The sequence below is a fragment of the Desmodus rotundus genome, chromosome 6 (assembly GCF_022682495.2).
Source record: "Desmodus rotundus isolate HL8 chromosome 6, HLdesRot8A.1, whole genome shotgun sequence".
NCBI classification, from domain to species: Eukaryota; Metazoa; Chordata; class Mammalia; order Chiroptera; family Phyllostomidae; genus Desmodus; species Desmodus rotundus.
The window spans coordinates 61,183,438-61,192,676 of NC_071392.1; the positions used below are offsets into that span (position 1 = coordinate 61,183,438).

At 38.0% G+C, this 9,239-nt stretch overlaps 1 pseudogene; it reads right to left on the reverse strand.

Moving 5' to 3' along the window:
• Nucleotides 1-3,452: 3,452 nt before the first annotated feature.
• Nucleotides 3,453-8,513, reverse strand: LOC112300501 (meiosis-specific coiled-coil domain-containing protein MEIOC-like; annotated as a pseudogene).
• Between the last annotated feature and the right edge of the window lie 726 nt (nt 8,514-9,239).

Consider the following 9,239-nt stretch of genomic DNA (forward strand, 5'->3'; position numbering starts at 1 on the left):
TGACCCCTGTTTGTACCACTGAAAGAGTACAAGTTAAAATGACTTGAAGAACCTCCTCCCATCTGTAGTATTTAAGGAATATATACACTTGATTAACTGTGACCTGAGGTACCTGTAACATTCTAATGTATGAACCTTACTTTTAAAAGAATACATTGAAACTGTATAATAGCAACAGTAACTGATGTCTCTTCAACAAGAGTTGTTTCTTAACACAATTTGGTTGGTTTCAGGCTAGGTGGAAAGGAACCCATGAGTTCCTCTGATGTTTCTTTCAGATCTCATACTCAATATAGTATTAACACTTATAGCTCCTGCCACATGTTCCTTGACATCAGTTGTCAAATCATTAGATTTCTATCCCCAAAGTATAATTGTTAATGTATCTACCTAATATGGCTCAATCACTAAAAAAATAATAATGTGATGAGAACACACATACAAAAAAAGAAACATGGAAAGATTACCTGGCAAAAAATAATGAATGAGATGATAAAACATATGGAAGAGAAAGGTTTTCTTTTTACTCAGAGAGTTTTCATTCTGGTGGCCCTCACACCAGCCAATAACTCCTATGAGCTTTAGGAGATACTGTTTTCTTTGAGGAAAATGAGGAATTTCTTCTCTGGGGCTTCCTCATGGAAACTTCACCAGAGGCTGTCCTGGGCTTATAAATACCCAACATTTATAGGGATAACATTATCCTCTTAAATGAGTTTTAGAAGGTTGTGAAGGACAAAATTGCTTGGCAGAAAAATTCCATACTACAAGTGCTAGCTTGCCCAAGTACTAAGAATGCCACTTATAAAATATATCAGTATAAAACTGACCATGCTAGTAAAGGGAAAAAATCATTCACATAATGATGATATTGGATACAGGTCATTTGAAGACTGACATCACAAATGTGACTAGACCAAACAGAGAGAACGTTTCATAGCATCCTCCTGTTCAATGACATAATTTAGAAGGTGTCAAAGGGAATCTCGACTGCCTGCAATCCTGGACAAGTGGTGCTGAAAATAAGGTATGGGGACTAGGAGAGCCTCAGGAAACATCATGATTCTCAGCTCACAAGGTCACTCTCAAAAGAATCTCCCACAAGGGCCTGATCTCCAAAATATATAAAGAACTCACAGGACTCCACACCAGGAAGACAAACAACCCATTAAAAAATGGCCAAAGGACTTAAACAGACACTCCTCCAAGGAAGACATACAGAGGGCCCAGAGATGCTCAACATCACTAGCCATCAGAGAGATGCAAATTAAAACCACAATGAGGTACCATCTCACACCAGTCAGAGTGGCTAACATAAACAAATCCACAAAGAAATGTTGGAGAGGATGCGGAGAAAATGGAAACCTAGTGCACTGTTGGTGGGAATGCAGACTGGTGAGACCACTGTGGAAAACAATATGGAATTTCCTCAGAAAACTAAAACTGGAACTGCCCTTTGACCCAGCAATTTCGCTGCTGGGATTATACCCTAAGAACTCTGAAACACCAATCCAAAAGCACCTATGCACCCCAATGTTCATAGCAGCATAATTTACAATAACCAAGTACTAGAAGCAACCTAAGTGACCATCAGCAAATGAGTGGATCCAAAAACTATGGTATATTTACACAATGGAATTCTATGCAGCAGAGAGAAAGAAGGAGCTTATACCATTTGCAACAGCATGGATGGAACTGGAGAGCATTACGTTAAGTGAAATAAGTGAGACGGTGAGGGACAAATACCATATGATCTCACCTTTAATTGGAACATAATCAACAGAAGAAAAAAAGCAAACAAAATATAACTAGAGACATTGAAGTTAATAATAATCTAAAAAAAGCCAGGGGGGAGTGGGAAGGGGACAGTGAGGACAGGGAATTACAGGAACTGCTATAAAACACATGGACAAAATCAAGGGGGAGGGTGGGAATGGGGGAGGGAGGTGGGTTTGGCTGGGGTGGGGTGGAGGGATGGGGAGAAAAGACAAACAACTGTAATTGAATAACAATAATTTTTTTAAATAAATAAATAAATAAAATTTCAAGATATTAACTGAAAAAAAAGTCTCCCAACTAGTAAGTGGAGAGCTCCCCACACATGCAAGGAGTTGCTTTCTGTATTTTAACTACATGGTTGAAATAGTGCTTTGCAAGATCAGTGTTGATTATAAGCATACACAGTTCTGAGACAGTCTTCATTACACATCTGGTGGAATTAAAAGACTGCCTGACTTAACCTTACTGTAGTTTGTATATTAGTGTTATCACATGTTGTGAGAATTATTTTCCATTAGTCAGTTTAGGTCAAGAGAGAATAAAGAATTTGCATGAAATTATAACCAGATCATGACAAATTCTCTAAGCTAAAGAAACAAAGTAATTGTTGAGGTTAACAAAGATGCAATAATTCTCTTCATATGACTTCACACTGTTTGTGAGCTGCATTCATGAGTTTAGCAAAAATCTTTACAAGCCAACTCATCAAAACAGGCATTTGGACAATAAGAATTTAATTTCACACCAATAAAACTTTAGGTTTTAGATTTACTTAGGGCTGTTTGCATATGTTTATAGAACATTTAGTTTACTCTAACAGATGACAAGATAGATCCCCTTCATTGAAACCCTGGCCTAAACATATTTGCAAGGGGATTACATTAAACATGGAAGCTTTTGAATTGTGGCACTCAACAATGATCTACATAGGGCATCCTTCCAAAGCCCAGTTGAGGTCTTCTGGCCCATTTTCTTGATACTTGTGTTTTATGAGTCTTTAAAATATTTTTAAATTTATTTTTAGAGAGAAGGGAAGGGAGGGAAAAAGAGAGGGAGAGAAACATTTGTGTGAGAGAAACATCGCTCAGTTGTCTCTCATACATGTCCTGACCAGGGACCAAACCCAATTATGTATTTTGAGATAAACCAAGGCACATACCCTGACCAGGGAATCCAACCAGCAACATTTTGCTATCCAGGGCAATGCTCAACCAACTGAGCAATGCTGGTCAGAGCATTTTATGAGTTTTGTAAGGGAAGCACTTTTACATCACAACCAATACTTGTCTTGGTTACCAGACTGTAGCCATAACTGGGTAAAAGTCATTTAGATTAATTATTTGGAATTATACTTACTAAGGCAGATCTAAATGAATCTTCTAGAATATTTTTCACATTTGCATTTATCTGAACTGCAAAATGGATTTAAGGAGTATTTTAGCTGTTAGGAAATATTTAATTTACTTAAATTTTAACTACTCAGAATTCCTATAGTAGCCAATTTTACCTTTCAGTTCACTTTTAAACTATTTCTGATTTACTCCAAATAGATTTCTAAGTCAAAGTTAGACTTCATTAAAGTATTAACTTTAAATCTGAAAGAGGATGCATTAAAATTTTCAAGTTTGACAAGTTCATTAAAATTGTTGAACATGTCTTGATACATTTACTTATCAGCTTTTTATTCTTTCTGCTGGCATTTCCTCAATATTTTTTTGTGTGTCACCTCTCTGGCTCATTGGGTTGCTGTTATTTATGCTTTTATGGACTCTATTTTCACAGTTTACTATAGCTCATAAAACTTTTGCCACATCTGTTTGGCCTGAGGTATTGGCTGTTTTGGGCAAGGTCATCTGCAGTGCACACCACAGAGTACTGCGTGCCTTCTGCATAGCCACACACATCTCTTTAATTGAAGCAAAGGCAAAAGCATCTCTGTCATCTTGGCACCTTGGAACTCTTACATTCGCTGATTCAAAGTATTAACAATTCCATCCTTTCTACGTGACTCTTCAATGTGAATAGATTCCAAGTGTCTATCAAGAGCAACAGAGATATTGGCATGAAGGGGAGAGCTTTGAAGATGTTCCATTTTGCCTAGTAAAGTTACAAACCTGGCTTGTTCCTGAAGTTCATCCATAATTAAGTGATCACCTCTAGATGGGTTGGACATCAGCCTTGGAATTGAAGTACTGTTAATACTGAATTTTTTTCCTGGGTAGTTCTTGGCATCTCTCCTTTTTCATCTCTTTCATCTCTCCTTTTCTAAAACTCTCCATTGTTCATAGCACTCTTATATGAGGTTCACTGGCTGGTCCACTACGAGTTTTAATTTGCAAACTGTTTTTCTCTCTGGTGTGGCATAGTTTTGAAATCCAAAAGTTGGCACAAAACCAGAAAATAATTATTACCATACATCATATCAGTAACATAGGGGTATAAATTGCTTAAGTCATCATAAGAAAATGGGAATCCAACAGTGGAACAACTGGAATAGCCAAATGGGTGAGTAGATCTTAGAAAAAACTCATTTGACCCAAGGTGCTGAAAATTCTGATTATGCCTTAAATCTCCAATCATATAATTAGAAAAGCATGGTGCCTGTGTGTGATTCACATGGCTATTAATATTGTTCTCTTCACGTCCCTGTCTGTGGCTATTAAAATGACTCTGTAAATCCAACAGATGTTGATATGTATTTTGAGATCAGCCACCTAAATGCTTTGGAACTTCCTCAGGATCACCATGTTCACTCTGGTGTTTAGCTTGAAAATTATGTTTAAATTTTCAATAATCTGATACTGCAGGGCTAAATAGTTACCACAAAATCTGTTTGGCTGATTTATTTACTTTTTATCAGTAACCAATTCAAAGAGATTTTCTTCCACAGTTTTTGTCAGTCCTTCAATGTGATCGACAAATTGAATTCTTTCTACACCATTATAATTGAAATCAAATTAGAAAATGCTGAAGGCTTTTCCTGTTAATACTTCTGAAACAAATTGCCATTTGGAGTTAAATTTGTGGATGATAGTTGGGGGAAATCAGGAGGACAGTTAGAACTTCTTGAAGCTACACTTAAGTGACTATTTACTTTCATCAAGTTACCTTGATTTCAATTAGGAATAGAAATGTTATTTTTTGTGTGGCCATTCATCCAAGTTAGCCTAGTTAAGTGGATCCCTCCTGCTTCCAGCCAAGATGGAGGTGTAGGTAGATACACTTAACTTCCTTGCACAACCAAAAAATAATAACAACTAATTTAAAAACAAAACAAAAAAACAACTGCCAGAAATCAAGCTGTATGGAAGTCTGACAAACAAGGAGTTAAAGAATAAACATTCATCCAGACTGGTAGGAGGAGCGAGGATGGGAAGCCAGGACTGAGAGGACATGAAGCAAGGTGGCAGCTGGTGGACCAGGCAGTCCCAAATTCGTGTACAGATAAGTCAGGAGGAATTACTGGGGAGTGAGACAGGCCATACAACCCAGGGTTCCAGGGCAGGAAACTAAAGCCTCAAGACTTCTGGCTGTAGCCCTAGCTGATGTGGCTCAGTGGATCGAGTGCTGGACTGTGAAGCAGAGTTCAGCGGTTCCATTTCCAGTCAGGGCACACGCCTAGGTTTAGGCCAGCTTCCCTGGTGCAGGAAGCACAGGAGGCAACCACATATTGATATTTCTCTCCCTCTCTCTCTCCCTCTCTTTCTCTCCCTCTGTCTAAACATAAATAAATAAAAACCTAGGAGTGATTAAAAAAACCAAAAACTTCTGGCTATAAAAATCTGTGGGTGTTGCGGTGGCAGGAGAAACTCCCAGTTTCTCTGAAGAGTCCATTGGAGGGGCCCACAGGATCCTAGATAATACAGAAGCCCATCCACATGGGAATCAGCACCAGGGAAGCACCTGAAAGGGCACGATCTGCTTGTGGGAAGCAGGGAAATGACTGAAAGTAGTATGAGAGCTGAGCAAGCAACGTTGTTCCCTCTCTGACCCCTACCTCACATACCGAGCACAGAAAAGCGAGTTGCCCTGCTCTGGTGAATATTTAAGGCTCCACCCCTTACAATATAACATGTGTCCTGAGACAAAAAAATATGATCCAAATGAAAGAACAGATAAAAACTCTAGAGAAAGAAGTAAGCAATGAGGAGATAGCCAACCTATTAGATGCAGAGTTTGAAACCCTGGTAATCGGGATGCTCAAAGAAATGACTGAGTACTGATACAAAATATGGGAAGAAGTGAAGGCTATAAAAAATGAAATGAAGAAAAATATACAGGGAACCAAGAGTGAAGAGAAGGAAACAGGGATTCAAATCAATGATTTGGAACAGAAGGAAGAAATAAACATTCGATCAGAACAGAATGAAGAAACAAGAATTCCAAAAAAAAAAAAAAAAAAAAAAAAAAAAAAAAGGAGAGGCTTAGGAACCTCTGGGAAAACTTTAAATGTTCCAACATCCAAATCACAGGGATGCCAGAAGGAGAAGAGGAAGAGCAAGAAATGGAAAACTTATTTGAAAAAATGAGGAAGGAAAACTTCCCCAATCTGTCAAAGAAAATACACATGCAAGTCCAAGAAGCTCAGAGAATTCCAAAGAAGTTGAATACAAGGAGGAACACACCAAGACATGTCATAATTAAATTCCCCAAGATTAAAGATAAGGAGGTAATCTAAAAGGCAGCAAGAGAACAGGAGAGAGTTACCTACAAAGTAGTTCCCATAAAACTATCAGCTGATTTCTCAAAAGGAACCTTACAAATAAGAAGGGGCTTTGAAATATTTGAAGTCATGAAAAGCAAGACCTACATCCAAGATTACTCTATCCAGCAAAGCTATGATTTACAATGGAAAGGCAGATAAAGTGCTTCTCAGATTAGGTCAAGTTAAAGGAGTTCATCATCACCAAGCCCTTACTATATGAAATGTTAAAGGAACTTATCTAAGAAAAAGAAGATTAAAAACTATGAACAGTAAAATGACAACAAACTCACAACTATCAAACACTGAACCTTAAAAAAAATGAAAAGAAATTAAGCAAACAACTAGAACAGGAACAGAATCACAGTAATGGAGATCACATGGAAGGTTATCAGTGGGTAGGGGGAAGAGGGAGAATGAGGGAAAAGTACAGGGAATAAGAAGCATAATTATAGGTACAAAATAGACAGGGGGAGGTTAAGAATAGTATAGGAAATAGAGAAGCCAAATAACTTATATGTACGACCCATGGACATGAATTGGGTGGGGGGCGGAATGCCTGCGGGAGGGAGTGCAGGGTGGAGGTGGGCAAAGGGGAAAAAATGGGACAAATGTAAATGCATAATCAATAAAGTATACTTTAAAAAAGTTGATACTTCCTGAAGATGTTGCTGAATTTGATAATAAATTCATGGATTAAGAATACTCAGAAGCTGGGGTTCAGCTTCAACAAATTTGCTTTTCCATAACATTAGCAAAATTATTATTACCTGGAAAAACTATATTAGGTTTTAGTACATATCCTGATTTTAAGCCAAAGTCAGCATTAAATGCTTCTTCCTTTGCAAACTGTTTTTCTGTCTGGTGTGGTGTGGTTTTTGGAAATGGGAAATGCTGCTGACCAGGTATTATCTCTTCCATTTTTTTCTGATTTGCTGGTTTAACCTGAAATAACTTTGTGTATATCTGCTTCTATAGTCAGGTGTGCCATTGGCTATTTTTTTTTTTTTACTATCTTGGGCACTAAAATTTGAACACTTACTAAGATTAACTTTGTTAAGATGAGCATATTCTGGGTATCTACAATAATCTGAATTTTCAGTGTATCTATTAAACTAGGAAAGAAATATCTGTAATGGTGATAATGGTGATTCAAGACTTTTAACACATATTTTCTTTTTTCCCTTAACAGTAGGTATCAAGTCCTGATTCTTTTATGATGCAGACAGGCCAGCTTGTGGTATAAAACAGTTTTGACAAAGGGGTATTGGAATGTTGCCTTAGCTGTATCATTTGTCTGAATATTATAACAGAATGATCACTTCATGAGGGTTAATTTCATTGCTCTTCAAGGTCTAAACCAGTAAATCCATAATAAAGTTCAACTATTTTTTGTTGTGACATGAGATTACTAGTATGCAGGTGTTGCTTTTCCACTGCTGTTGCATTCACCAGTATGAAAATTTGCTGAGAAATAGCTGTCTCTTTTGGCCTTTTGGTTTCTGTTGAAAGGTCACGATGATCTGAAAATCTGTTTGTGTTCATTTGACAAATTGACTTTAAATTCAAGGAATAGGTCCCATCACTAAATTATGATTGTGACTTATCTTGTTCTTTCAAAATGTTAGATATAAGTCCATATAAGTCTGTTTCACTGACATAGCCATTTCTTTCTGATTGAATCCTGTTCTTTATGTTAATCTGAGAATTAGAAGGCTGCTTCATGTCATCACCATAAGTAGACCATGGTGCATAAAAAAATGAAGAACCTACAGAACTTGAATATTCAGTTCATGAGGAAAGTGGATATAGGTCTGCCTTAAGTCAACTTTTTCTTCACTCTGAGATTTGTAGCCATCACAGAAGTGGAGCAGGTCAACATCACGCTGTTGATCACTTCCCTTAGGCTGCTGTTGGCATTGCCACTGAGGTTCCAGCATCTCCTTGGAATGCCACCTTGAGCTCCATGGCCCCACCCCCAGCCTTTGTCGAACTCAGTACAGTGCCTGAGACATGGGGTAAAGGGGTTCATGGAAGCCTGGCTCCCTCAGGCTGCACCCTGCCACTGCCACCTTCACCGCTGCCCCAGAACTGCCTGGAGTGGGTTTGCTGTGGCCCCGAGGGGAACGGGGGTGGGGGGATTGAGGGCTTGGGGGAAGGGGGGCTGCTCTTCTTGAATAGCTTTAAACACTTCCTTCATTGTTACCATCCAAAATGTTAAACTAGTAAAACACAGGTCTTCTGATTCACAGCTGGATATGCTTAACCCATCCTAGAAGCTTGTGCTTTGTGCTTTTTAAATTATTTAAACCTGCCAGAGAAGTCTGAATCTGTTTCATCTTCACCTTGTCTTTTATAATATTAATTTTTTATCTTATGGTGTTTCCATTTGTCCTCATGGGCATGCTTATGGGCTAATATAGTCTTAGAAATCACCTTCTGGCATTGAAAATTCTGCCTTGGGGCTTTTAAAACACTGGAAAATCTTCAGGGACCCTTCTCTTCTAGGCTAGTTGTGTCGATTCCCTGGATCTTTAGAAGAATAAGAAACCCACCTGACAGTAATTCCCTCTACTGGGTAGACTGTTGCTGTATTCTGGCAATTGAATGTTACATGTGGATTTTAGTTTATATTATTTAAAACATACACTTCCATACTATCAGAATGTCCTTCCTTTAGCTGACAATGCAAAGGTTATATGTGTTAAGTTAAAAAGTGTCCTGTGTTATAGCAATGTAACTGTATACACAATTCAGT